The sequence below is a fragment of the Eumetopias jubatus genome, unplaced genomic scaffold (genome assembly GCF_037043125.1).
Source record: "Eumetopias jubatus isolate StellerSeaLion01/CBP00866 unplaced genomic scaffold, mEumJub1_p1.0 scaffold_4, whole genome shotgun sequence".
NCBI classification, from domain to species: domain Eukaryota; kingdom Metazoa; phylum Chordata; class Mammalia; order Carnivora; family Otariidae; genus Eumetopias; species Eumetopias jubatus.
In genome coordinates this window covers 96,133,919-96,146,035 of record NW_028274810.1, presented here as the reverse complement: position 1 = coordinate 96,146,035, position 12,117 = coordinate 96,133,919, and the positions used below count along the sequence as shown (strand labels likewise).

The window sequence follows — 12,117 nt, the reverse complement described above, 5'->3', positions numbered from 1 at the left end:
AGCTTTGTTGCTGCCTGGCACGCGGGTCTTTCCGCCACAGACATCATCCATGCTGAGCCCACTGCCCCCCGTTGCTGCTTGTTGTAGGGAGGAGGTTTTGCTGAATTACAGCACCCTCATTAAAACGTCTTTCCCCAGTTGAAGTGTCTTCTTGTGGAAACAACCCAAATGTCCAACATAAAAGCCCGGACAATAGAGTGTGGTACATCCACACAAGGGAATGCCACACGGCCGTTAAACATGGCGGTGATGGAGACCTTGAGAGACCTCGAAAGACGATTCTAATCTCCCATCCAAGTACTAACCAGGCCCAACCCTGCTTAGTTTCCGAGATCAGACGGGATCGGGCACATTCAGGGTGGTATGGCTGTATATAAGACAATTCTAATCTCTTAATGTAAAAAAGCAGATTATAAAAGCAGTCCGCTTTTTTCATTTTAAAAAGGATACAAAGAATTTAAGATTTTGAATATTTACCATTTCTAAAGTTCCTATAGAGAACCATGTATGACTGTATTAAAGTTACAGAGTTCAAAATTTAAGTGCGGGCCCTAAGGGCTGGAGTGACTTGGGCAATTGCTGAATGTCTCCTAATGGGGAAGAGAGTTGTAGGACTTTGTGAGGATTAAATGAGCTATGTGTAGAAAGTACACACGGTAGATACTCAGTACATTTTTAGATGCTGTTATTGTCATAACTGCTTTTAAAAAAAACCTTCCCATTCTCACAAGCCCACTCCAAATCCAAACGAACCATTTCCAGTAGTGGGAGGTGGGGGCTTTATTGCAACAGGCCTGGGGTTGTGGACCTGTGAGGAGGCCAGTGTGCCCCCCCGACGTCCCTCTGGCCTCTGCTGCAGGGCAGGGTAGAGCTGAGTGCCTGAGCTACTGCTTCTAAGTGTCGCCCAAGGGGGCACCTGGGTGGCTCAGTTGGTTAAGCGACTGCCTTCAGTTCAGGTCGTGATCCCAGTGTCCTGGGATCAAGTTCCGCATTGGGCTCCTTGCTCAGTGTGGAACCAGCTTCTCCCTCTGCATGCTGCTCCCCCTGCCTGTGCTCCCTCTCTCTCTCTCTGACAAATAAAATCTTTAAAAGAAAAAAAATGCATCGGCCAAGGGGCGCCCTGGCTGATGTCCGGTTTCTGTCTGCTGCACAGAGAAATAACACAGGTTCTGAGTCAGACTACCTGGATTCCACGTCGATTAAATAGAATTTAGGGGCACCTGGGTGGCTCAGTCGTTAGGCGTCTGCCTTCAGCTCGGGTCACGGTCCCAGGGTCCTGGGATCGAGCCCCGCGTCGGGCTCCCTGCTCCGCGGGAAGCCTGCCTCTCCCTCTCCCACTCTCCCTGCTTGTGTTCCCTCTCTCGCTGTGTCTCTCACCGTCAAATAAATGAAATAAAATCTTTAAAAAAAAATAGAGAATTTAATGCCACCACCGTAGGGTGGGGGTGAGGATGAAGTGATACTAAGCTTGCGGAGCCTTAGCACAATGTCTCAGGAAATGCCAGTGCTCACAGACAGAAGGTTAGGCCTCAGAACTCCATATGACGTAATTACATTAATAATACAACATATTTTACACTGATGTAGTTCCAGAATCTTTTCATCATCCTAGACAGAAATGGAGGAAGGCTTTTTAAATGCCTGTAGGAGTGGTTCTTAAATTTCGGCACGTGTTAGAAGCTGCCCCAGAATTTCTCATCCGGTAGGTTTGGAGGGTTGGGGCCCAAGAACTTGCCTTTCTAACAGGCTCCCAGTGGTGCTGATGCCTTTGGCCCGGGACCACACTTGGAAAACCACCGCCTAAGATTGCAAGGCCTGCAGGAGAGGGCGGATGATGACCTCATTCAGGCTGACCCCGGGGAGCTGGGCCCCTGCAACCCGGGGAGCTGGGCCCCTGCCACCAATGGACTTTGTGATAAGAATCAGATCTTACCCAGTTATGGGGGTGGGGGCAGGAGTGAAGATGAAACAGGAACTGAGGGACCAGAATGTGCAGCCACCAAGGGGAGACCAGGGAGGCTGGTGGAGAGGCCCGGGGGCAGCTGTGGCCTGGTGGGTGCCCAGCCGAGTGTCCGGTGGCAGGCCTAGGGACACTGTGGGTCATCAGGACAGACTCAAACCTGCTGGGCCCTACAGGGCCTGTCCATCACTGCATCTACCTCAAGAGCCTAATGGCTGGCTACTTCTTCACTTCCGGCTTCCAGATTTCCCACAGACTCCTCTTTGGGCCAATTCTAACCTAGAGCCAATAGGAAGGAGGATTCTGGGGAAAGCAATTCCAGCTTCACCAAACTGACACAGCATGAGCTACCATAACAGATCAGTCAATCCCTGCCATGGAGCTGCCTCCCTGAGCCCATGAGTGCTTTGGGGGCCCTGGCTGGGGGTTCCCCAGCTCTCCCAGCAGGACCTTCTGTCTGGCACAGATGTGGCCCACCCCAGCGATCCTTTGCTCAGAGCATCAATCAGCTGGATTCGAACCCGTTAGGGAACTTACAAAAAAGAGATTCCCAGGCCCTAACCCAGGCCTCCGGCAGCGGGACCCAGGAATCTAGATTTTTCACTTGCTCTGAAGCTGATTCAGACATCCAGCCAAGTTTGGAACTCCTGACGTGTGGAGCAGAAAGGATACTGTGGGGCCAGGCAGACACGAGTTTGAATTCTGGTTCTGTAAGTATTAGCTTTGTGATCTTGGGCAAGCAGCTAACCCTTTCTGAGGTGAGACTGTTGACTCATCTGTAAAATGGGCATAATGCCTGCCTTCCTCGTGGAGGGTCGTGGGGACCGAATGACAGAATGTATCACAAACTTCTGGCACGTGAATATTATGGTGCTTAATACAGTTAATAACTGTGCATAGACACGTCCAGGGGTGTGTCAGATGGGCCCAGAGTCTTCTCTTTCTTCTTAGGAATCTGGGCCCTCAGCTGGCCATATTTTTACATAGATTATTTTCCTGACATCATGAAAACCAGACTTGCTTTTCCTGTGTCTCCATTCATACTCCAGGCATTGTTTCATATAAGGATCAGTTGCTTCAATCTTGAAAAAGAAGAATAAAACTGGAGGTTTCACACTCCCAGATATCAAGAAATGCTATGGTACTAGCACAATAAGGGGCACAGAGAGCCCAGAAATACACCCACACTTTTACGTTCAATCTATGACAAAGGTAGCAAGAATGTACAATGGGGAAAAAAGACGGTCCCTTCAACGAATGATGTTGGGAAAACTGGACAGCGACATGCAAAAGAATGAAACTCGACCGCTTTCTCACATCATATACAAAAATAAGCTCAAAAATAGATGAAGGACCGAAATGTGAGACCTGAAACCATACGCATCCTAGAAGAAAGTGCAGGTAGAAATGTCTCTGAAATCGGCAGTGGCAATATTTTTCTAGATATGTCCCCTGAGGCAAGGGATAGAAAAGCAAAAATAAACTATTGGGACTAGACCAAAATAAAAAGCTTCTGCACAGCAAAGAAAACCATCAACAAAGCAAAAAGACAACCTACCGGATGAGAGAAGATATTTGCCAGTGACATATCTGATAAAGGGTTAATATCTAAAATATCTAAAGAACTGATACAACTCAACACCAAAAAACCAAATAATCCAATTAAAAAATGGGCGGAAGACACAAACAGACGTGTTTCTCCAAAGAAGACCTCCAGATGGCCAACAGACGCATGAAAAAAATGCTCCATGTCACTCATCATCAGGGAAATGCAAATCAAAACCACAGTGAGCTATCACCTCACACTTCTCAGAATGGCTACAGTCAAAAACACAAGAAACCACAGATTGTTGGTGAGCATGTGGAGAAAAGGAAGCCTCTTGCACTGTTGGTAGGAAAGCAAACTGGTGCAGCCACTGTGGAGAACAGTATGGAGTTCCTCAAAAAAATGAAGATAGAATTACCATATGATCCAGTAATTCCACTCCTGGCTATTTACCCAAAGACAATGAAAACACTAATTCAAAAAGAAAGAGCCCACATGTCCATCAATAGGTGGATGGATACAGAAGGTGTGACATAGATGTGCACGCGCACGCACGCACACACACACACACACACACACAATGGAATATTACTCAGCCATAAAAAAGAATGAAATCTTGCCATTTGCAACCATATGGATGGAGCTAGAGAGTGGAAGAAGTGAAATTAAGTCAGTCAGAGAAAGCCAAATACCATATGATTTCACTCAAATGTGGAATTTAAGAAACAAAACAAACAAAGAAGAAAAGAAACAAAAAACCAGACTCTTAACCATAAGGGACGAATTGATAATTCCCAGAGGGGAGGTTGGGAGGGGGGATGAGGGAAATACATTATGGAGATTAAGGAGGGCACTTGTGATGAGCACTGAGTAATGTATAGAATTGTCAAATCACTATGTTGGACGCCTGAAACTAATATAACACTATGGTTAATTATACTGGAATTTTTAAAAAAGAATAATTTCTTCAAAAAAAATATCAGTTGCTTATTTCTTCTTTAGGCAAATTTCACAAATTCCATCTTTCAACAAAAATGATTCCATCGAGACCACCCCAACCTCCAGCCCGGTTTCATCTCAAAACATTTCCTTGAATCTGGAATCTTTGTTGTTTTCTTGGAACATTTCCATAAATATCTTTCCTTCCGTGTCTGTCACTTTGAGCCTCAGTCAATTGCTGTGGTCTGTGTGATAGAACGAACTGCCTTTCCAAGAAAGCAAAGCTGGAAGATTTCGCAAGGTCTGCTCCTCGGTGGATGAAAGCAGTACCTCCCGGGCCAGGCTATTTGATAAAAGGAGCTTTGGCTTTGAAGTGAGCTTTTAAAGAAGCTGTTATTCCCAAAGCAAACAAAAGCAGCAATAAAGAAAACAGAAGCTTTTGCATTTCAGCTGCTAGAAGGGTGAAAAAGGAAAGGATGATTTTTAGTGGTCAGAAATCAGGGAAGGGGGGGCCTTTGGAGAAGAGCTTTCAACATTAGGCCGAGGCTCAAGTGCACGGAGCGAACGCAACGTTCCACACCTCAGACACACCTCTGTGGGCTTCAGTGATGTGACCTCACCATTTCCTGTATCAGTCTCAACTCTGAGACTTTTTGTCTCAGAGACATCTGTAATCATTCATTGTTCGGGGCACTTTCCCCATCTCCGGAAAGGACCTGGATTAGTCAGCTCAGGCTGCTAGAACAAATACCATATACACTGGGTGGCTTAGTAACAGAAACCTATTTTCTTACAGTACTGTAGGCTGGGAGGTCCAGGATCAAGATCTAGCATGGTCAGGTTCTTGTGAGGGCTCTCTTCCTGGCCTGCAGATGGATGCCTTCTTGCTGTCTCTTCACAAGGCCTCTCCTTGGGACATAGGTGTGGAGAGAGAGAGAGAGAGTGCAAGTTCCCTAGAGTCTCTTCCTATAAGGGCACTAATCCCATCAGACCAGGGCCCCGCCCTCATGACCCCCTCAACCCCGATTACCTCCCCAAAGCCCATCTCCAAATACCAGGACATTGAGAGTTAGGGCTTCAACACATGGATTTAAATTCAGTTCTTGCCAGTGCCCTAGCATCCTCTCAATTGTTCAGGTTAAAATCATCTGCCCCCTCACCCCACTCTCCCTCCCCAATCAAATCCATGATAAATTCATCTCCATTAGTCAACTTTGCCCTGGGCTAGGAGTGTACCCTTGTAACTGGTTCCCTGCTGCCCTTCTGCCTTGCCCATTTCCAAGGTTATTTCTGCCTCGGGGCCTTTGCACTCACTGCTGTCTCCACCCAGGACTCCTTCCACCTTCCCATTCTGCTGTGCTGCTACCTTGTTGATCCCAGCTGAAACGTTTCCTTCTCCGAGAGCCCTTCCTCCATCACCTCACCTAAAGAACCACCTTCACCTTTATGCTGATGTTTGGTTTTCTTTTCTGAACAATTCTTAATCCATCCCTTCCAATGTTTAGAAGAGAGCCTTCATAAGAACAGGCCTTTGTCTTGCTCATTTTTGTGTCCATTCCTGTGTCTGGCACCCGGGACTGCTCAGTGAACATTTGTTGAATGAATGAAGTCAGCCGAGATTTGTTGAGACTTTGCGATGCATATGGCTCTTTACCCAGTGTTAGGGGAATCCCGGAGAAATGTCAAAATGCCCAGAGGCAGCAATAAGAGGAACACAGGTATTAAGCCCTGCCTGCTTTACTTGAAATGTAGTTAGAGAAAGTAGCATGAAAATGACACCCTCCAGACCTCTCTAAATGGCCAGGGTCAGGTGGCTTATACAAATGACCAGCACTGACAAAGCTCGAGAAGAGGAGAGCTCCTTCTTGCTGGCCTTGGGAGGAGGCTTCACAGAGACAGGGCGTGCGAGCTGGTTGTAGAAGGAGGTTAGGCCTTCATAGTCAGCTGGGGGAGGGGAGAAAGCCAACGCAGGGAGACCGGACAGCGTGCAGAGGATGGAAGGCAGACCCATGTGACTGGGGTTGTGACATCAGGACTATTTCCCTCTCTTGGACACGTCCCTGACATTGCACTGATCCTTCTCCTGGGAGAAAGCACGTTTTCCTCCACCCTGTATCGCTGGTGTCTGGTACAGTCGCCAAAGCAGGTGCTCCAGGAACACTGGCATAGGAAGTAAGCTTGAATGGGTGGGGGGGGGGGGGTCCGATTGCTCCTGTCCTGTAGGCTGTGAGGGACTCCTTTGCAGCTTTGATAGACACAGTGGCTGGAGGGTTAGCATGGCTGGGGGGCTGAGACAGCCTTAGAGAAGTGGGTTATAATAATTGTCACAGTTAGCCAGGCCTGAGAAGTAAGAGGGAGGTGGAGGGGGGCCAAAGAAAGGCTTTGGGAAGGGAGAAGAAACGAATTTGGGACCAACTGAGTCCAGAAGCAGACAGGGGTTGCAAACACACGTGTCTGAAAGGAGACAGCAGGAGGTGTGTTAAGGAGAGAGTCAGGCCAGGCATGAGGCATCAGGGAGTGGTGGGGATCATGGCAAAGTGGAAGGCAGGCCCCTTCCATAGGACACAGCTCTGACTCAGCACCAGCTGCTTGTTACATGGGAGAATTGGGGCCAGGCTTACCAGATTTTCAAGTTTTATATATGAGATCACACCCATGCTCTCCCTATTGGCTACCACTCCATATTACATAAAATAAATAACCCTCCACAGTCCAAAGAAGATACTTCTGTGGGTCAGATACAGCCCTCAGGCTGCCAGTTTGAGACCCGGAGGTGTGTGTGTTTTGGGGGATAGAGTAAAGAGCGAAGAGAATGCCCAAGGGCATTGAGATTTCAAGACCAGGTCACCAGGGCAATAGTGAGCCATTGCACTGTAATTAGGAAGTCGGAAGGAGAGGGGTGTGCGGAGTGGAAGATGTTGAAGTGAGGTGGATGGTCTTATGACCTGGGGAAGTTGTTGACTTGCAAAGGCGGTGGGTTTGAGATGGGAGGGAGGGCCTGTTTGTGCTTAACTGGGGACTAGTAAGGGAGTGGTCTCTCTGGGCCCCCTGTGATTCTTTAAGGGGCTTATTCTGGTGTTGATTTTTGTCTTTGTGTTTTATCTCCCCCCCCAGCCCCCCCCCCCCCCGCCCTTAAGATGGCCTGATCTGGCCCCTGGCAGGAGGCACATGTAAGGACACTGGTGTTAGAGACGCAGGGACGGGGTTCGAGTCCTGGTCCAGCCCCTGGCTGTCAGGGACGTTGAGCAGAGTCCCTTCAGGCCCCGCTTTCCTGGGTCTTTGTCACCCGTGTATGAGAATGCCAGCCCTGACGGGTTGCGAGGAGGCATCCACAGCCCCCTCCCCAGTGCTCGTGTCACACCCGTGATGGTTGAAACCGTGGCCCTCTGGCCCTCCTCCTTCCTGCATGGCTCCCACCTTCTCTTCTGAAATGAGGCACACAGACATGATGAACCCAGGGCCCTTCCTGTTCCACTCAGCCTGCCTGGGCCTCGGGAGCCCCACCGCGGAGGTCCCCTTGAAACCTGAACGCGCTCTGGCTGGAGGTGGAAGGCAGAGGGGAGTCTTGCAGCTGATGCACTCTGTTCTCCCTCCCCCAGCCACCTAACCACCGCAGCACACCCTAAACAGTCCAGAAGGACCTCCTTTCACCCCCGAGGGACTCCAGCCACGGGGGGAGGGGTCCTGAAGAACAGTCATTGGCCACCTCCCTGGTCAGAGATGCCGCGGAGCATCCCGAGGCCCTGAATGCCTGTTTGGGTGTAGATTGTCTGACAAGCCCCCCTGTGGTCATGGGGCTTACAGTCGCCAGCAGGAGGGAGAGTGACACAGGCTACAGGTTAAGTACTTACTGTGAGCCCGGCACCAGGTTAGTTGGTGTATCTGGCTTACATGTTTTCCTGAAGCCCCCACAACAGTGCACTAAGGTGGGTTCAGTATCATGTCCACTTTACAGATGAGAAAACTGAGACCCAGTGCAGTGAAGCTGCCTGCTCCCCACCCCACCCCACTCAGGTTGCAGAGCTGGGTCTCCCTGGCTAGCAGGAGACCCCGTTATCTATCTGTACAGAGCTAAGCAAATGGGTACGTTCGGAACATCTTGGAGGACATGCATTACAGCTGAGATGGAAAGGAGGCGAACGCAACCCGAGGGAAAGAGGCTGTCCGGCCAGACGCATGAGAGAGAGCCGCGTCCTCTGTCCCCGGGGCCATATGGGTTGAGGACAGCCTCTCAGTTGTCAGGAGTCACCAGATGCATCCCCAAACCGAAAGAGGAAGCAAGATAAAGTCCTAGCGCTTTCAGTACTGACCGTGTGACGGACGCTGTGTGATGGTGTTAAATGCTCTACCCACTCGAGCTCATGACCGCCTTCCGGCATTTGTATGAGAAAAGCCCCCTACATTTTTATTAGGCCCTTTTTACAGCTGATCTGAAATAACTCGCTCAAGCTTATCCAGCCAAGAACTGGTGTAGCTGGGCGTTAAATCCAGGGCCTCCTAACTCCGGAGCCAGAACATTTAACCCTGGCCCAACAATGCCACGCTCGCTAAGGTGTCAGCACTTTGCTGAGTTGACCCACAGGCCACATGAGGCACATGTGGCCAGAGCTCCTGGGCAGAGCCAGGAGGCAGTCTTGGTGGAGGAATAAATCCATCTCTGGTCCTCCCTGGCCTCCTTCCATTCTGTGGCTCTTCCAAGCATCACCTGCCCTTCCTTCCACTCCACCTGTCTCTGCACCCTTGTGTCCAACGGACTTCCCGGGCTCTGCCTGGGTTCACACTGGGGATGAGAGCTCCAAGGCTTTTGTGAGGATTGGGACCACTTAGGGAGCTTCTGGGCCCCCAGAATCTGCTTATTTAGCAAACCCTGCTCTACCTATGCCAGGTTGGGGATGTAGAAGTCCTCAGGTAGCAGTGGGTCTCAAGGTACTGTTCCCTCTGCTTCTTGACCCGCACCTGCTGCTCAGCCTACCACTTCCACCTTCTGCTATACACCTCAGCCTGTTTAATCTTTACTCCCTATTACAGGTAATACTGCTAGCATCCCCATTTTACACATGAGGGGAACGAGGCTCAGAAAGACCTGGATTTAATCATCACTGATTCTAACCACCTTCACTGCCTCTGCTAAACTGGTATGGGGGGGGCGTCCCTGAGGGCCCCTGGTGGGGTTTAGAGGAAGGGCCGTGAATGATGCATTTTCATGAGTGCATTCAATATGTAGACTGCAAGGGAAGGAGCCATGAAATTTGTCAAAGCCTTGGTACCCAGGGGCGCCTGGGTGGCTCAGTCGGTTAAGGGGCCGACCCTTGATTTTTGGCTCAGATCATGAGCTCAGGGTTGTGGGATTGAGCCCCCCATGGGGCTCCCTGCTCAGTGGGGAGTCTGCTTCTCTCCTTCTCCCTGCTCATGCGCGCTCTCTCTCTCAAATAAATAAATCTTGGAAAAAGAAAAAAAAAAAAAAGCCTTGGTACCCAGAATATTCCTTGCACTATTTCCGAGGGCTTTTAAGTCCTAATATGAACAGCTGACACCATTAGAACAAACCATCCAGATTCAGTTCAGCTTTCAAAGCTAAATGTGAATCAAAATATAGAATGATCATTGGTTAGGAAAACTGATTCCTCTGTGATCCAGAGCAGGTCCTGTAGTCTCCAGGGGCCTCCCACCTGGACAGAGGGCTGAAGAGAGCATAGCAGGGAATCCTAGCCCCGCCACGGGACTGCTGTAGCTGGAGAGAGGGTTAAAATAAATTCTACCTGTGCCCCAGCCATTCCCCTCCTGGGTATTTACGGAGAGAAGTGTAAACATCTGCCCACGTTCCTGGTGGCTTTCTGCATAACAGCCTGCAGGAGGAATCAGCCCAGTTGCCCATTGCTCAGCCAGATAAAGAATGAACCACAAAGACCAACTCTGCCGATGAAGTCAAGAAGGCAGAGAGAGCGGGTGCTGTAGGAGTCCATTGATAGAAACCTCTAGTACAGGCACAATTCACCCATTGTGGCACAAAGCAGATCAGTGGTTGTCTGGATGAGGAGGGTGAGGGCTCACTGGGTGGAGGTACACACACAAGGAACTTTCAGGGGTGATGGATCTGGGCAATGGTTACATGGGCGTATACAGTTGTCAAAACTCGTCAAATTGTGCACTAAGATCTATGCATTTTACTATATATAAATTATACTTTAAGTAAACAAATAAGTAAAGCAGCAAATGCTTCCGCCCCGGGGGCCGACGACTCTGAGTCAGCAGGTCTTGGGAGGGACTGCAGGGCATCTGCATTTCAACCAGTGGCACAGACAGTGGTGACCCCCAACCTGGGATGTTCACCCTCAGGCTCTAATCATGAAAGTCTCTTCTGGCCAAGACAGTTGAGTCTTTGAAGATGTCAAGCACTTACTACTAGTCTGTTTTTAAGCATAAAACTAACTGGGGTCAAAGTCTGGCCCTGGGGCTCTCTCCCCGTAATCGGCAAGACCAGCTCTAAGACATGGACAAAGCACCCTCAGTCACCACACTGATTCTGGTCGTGTGCCAGGCATCACAGGGTCTGCTATGCTAGGAACAGAGGGCAGGACTCCACGCGGGGCTGCAGACGCCTGCCAGGTGCTGGGCATCAGGCAGAATTAGACAGGGCCTCTCTGGGTTCTGTCTCCCTGGCCACTCTCCAGATATTAATGATTTGGGCTGCATATTGAGGAACTATTTTGTTATGAACACTATGCTGGTTGTTTTGTGTTGAATTAGATAACAGGATGCCGTCACCAGGAGCCTGGGCTCAGAGGCAACCTGGGCTCAAGTCCCCACATCTCTACAGTTAGCTGTGTGTCTTTGGGCAAGTAACTTAACCCCTCTGAGCTCCTCGTCTGTAAAATGAAGAGGATGGCAATACTTCTTTCTGCATAGTGCCTTGAGCATGGAAAACATGTTGGAAATGTTGGCTATTATTATTATTATTACCTAATTTAACCCTAATAACCCTATGGGTTAGGAGCTATTCTTATCCCTATTTTAGAGAGCAACATCTGAGGCTCAGAGAGGCCAAGCCCCTGGCCCAAGGTCACACAGGGAGGACCTGGAATTACAGCTTGGGGCGCCTCGCCTGCATCTTGGGAATCACAGTGTGGGTTTCTCAAGCTTCTCTGTTTCCCTTCGGTTGCAAGCAAAAATCAAACTGTGACATCCAGCTGCCTTGGTGAGACATGGTGCAGGCTGGTTTATAAATGATAAACATGTGACTGCAGCAGGCTGAAAGCAGGGTGGTGACACAGCATGGCATGTCGCTTCTGGATTCAAACTCCTACTCTCTACGTGGCTGTGTGACCTTGAGGATCTGTCCGTCTGCCTCTCTGAGCCTCGGTTTCATCATCTGTAACATGGGCACAGTCGTGCGCCCTCCTCATGGGGCTGTTGTGAGATCGGAAGGCTGGAAGAAGGCAGGGAGAGCCAGGGTCTAGATGACAGAATGCCCGGAAGGCAGGTGGGGAGTTTGGATTTTATTCTTAGGGCAGTAGGGAGCCAGGTGGGAGAGTGACGTACCTGAAGGGCACTACTGGAAGCTCGTTTGGGCGGCAACAGGGGCAAGGGCAGCAGCGGGGGAACCAGGCAAGAGGCGGATGTGGTCGTACAGGTGAGGGTGCCCGCAATGGACATAGGTGTAGGTGTTTTGGGC

At 49.7% G+C, this 12,117-nt stretch overlaps 1 protein-coding gene across 2 annotated transcripts in view; it reads left to right on the top strand.

The window, feature by feature from the left end:
• Window positions 1-12,117, top strand: part of TMEM51 (transmembrane protein 51) — a 53,650-nt gene that overhangs the window by 15,386 nt on the left and 26,147 nt on the right. The window lies entirely within an intron of this gene.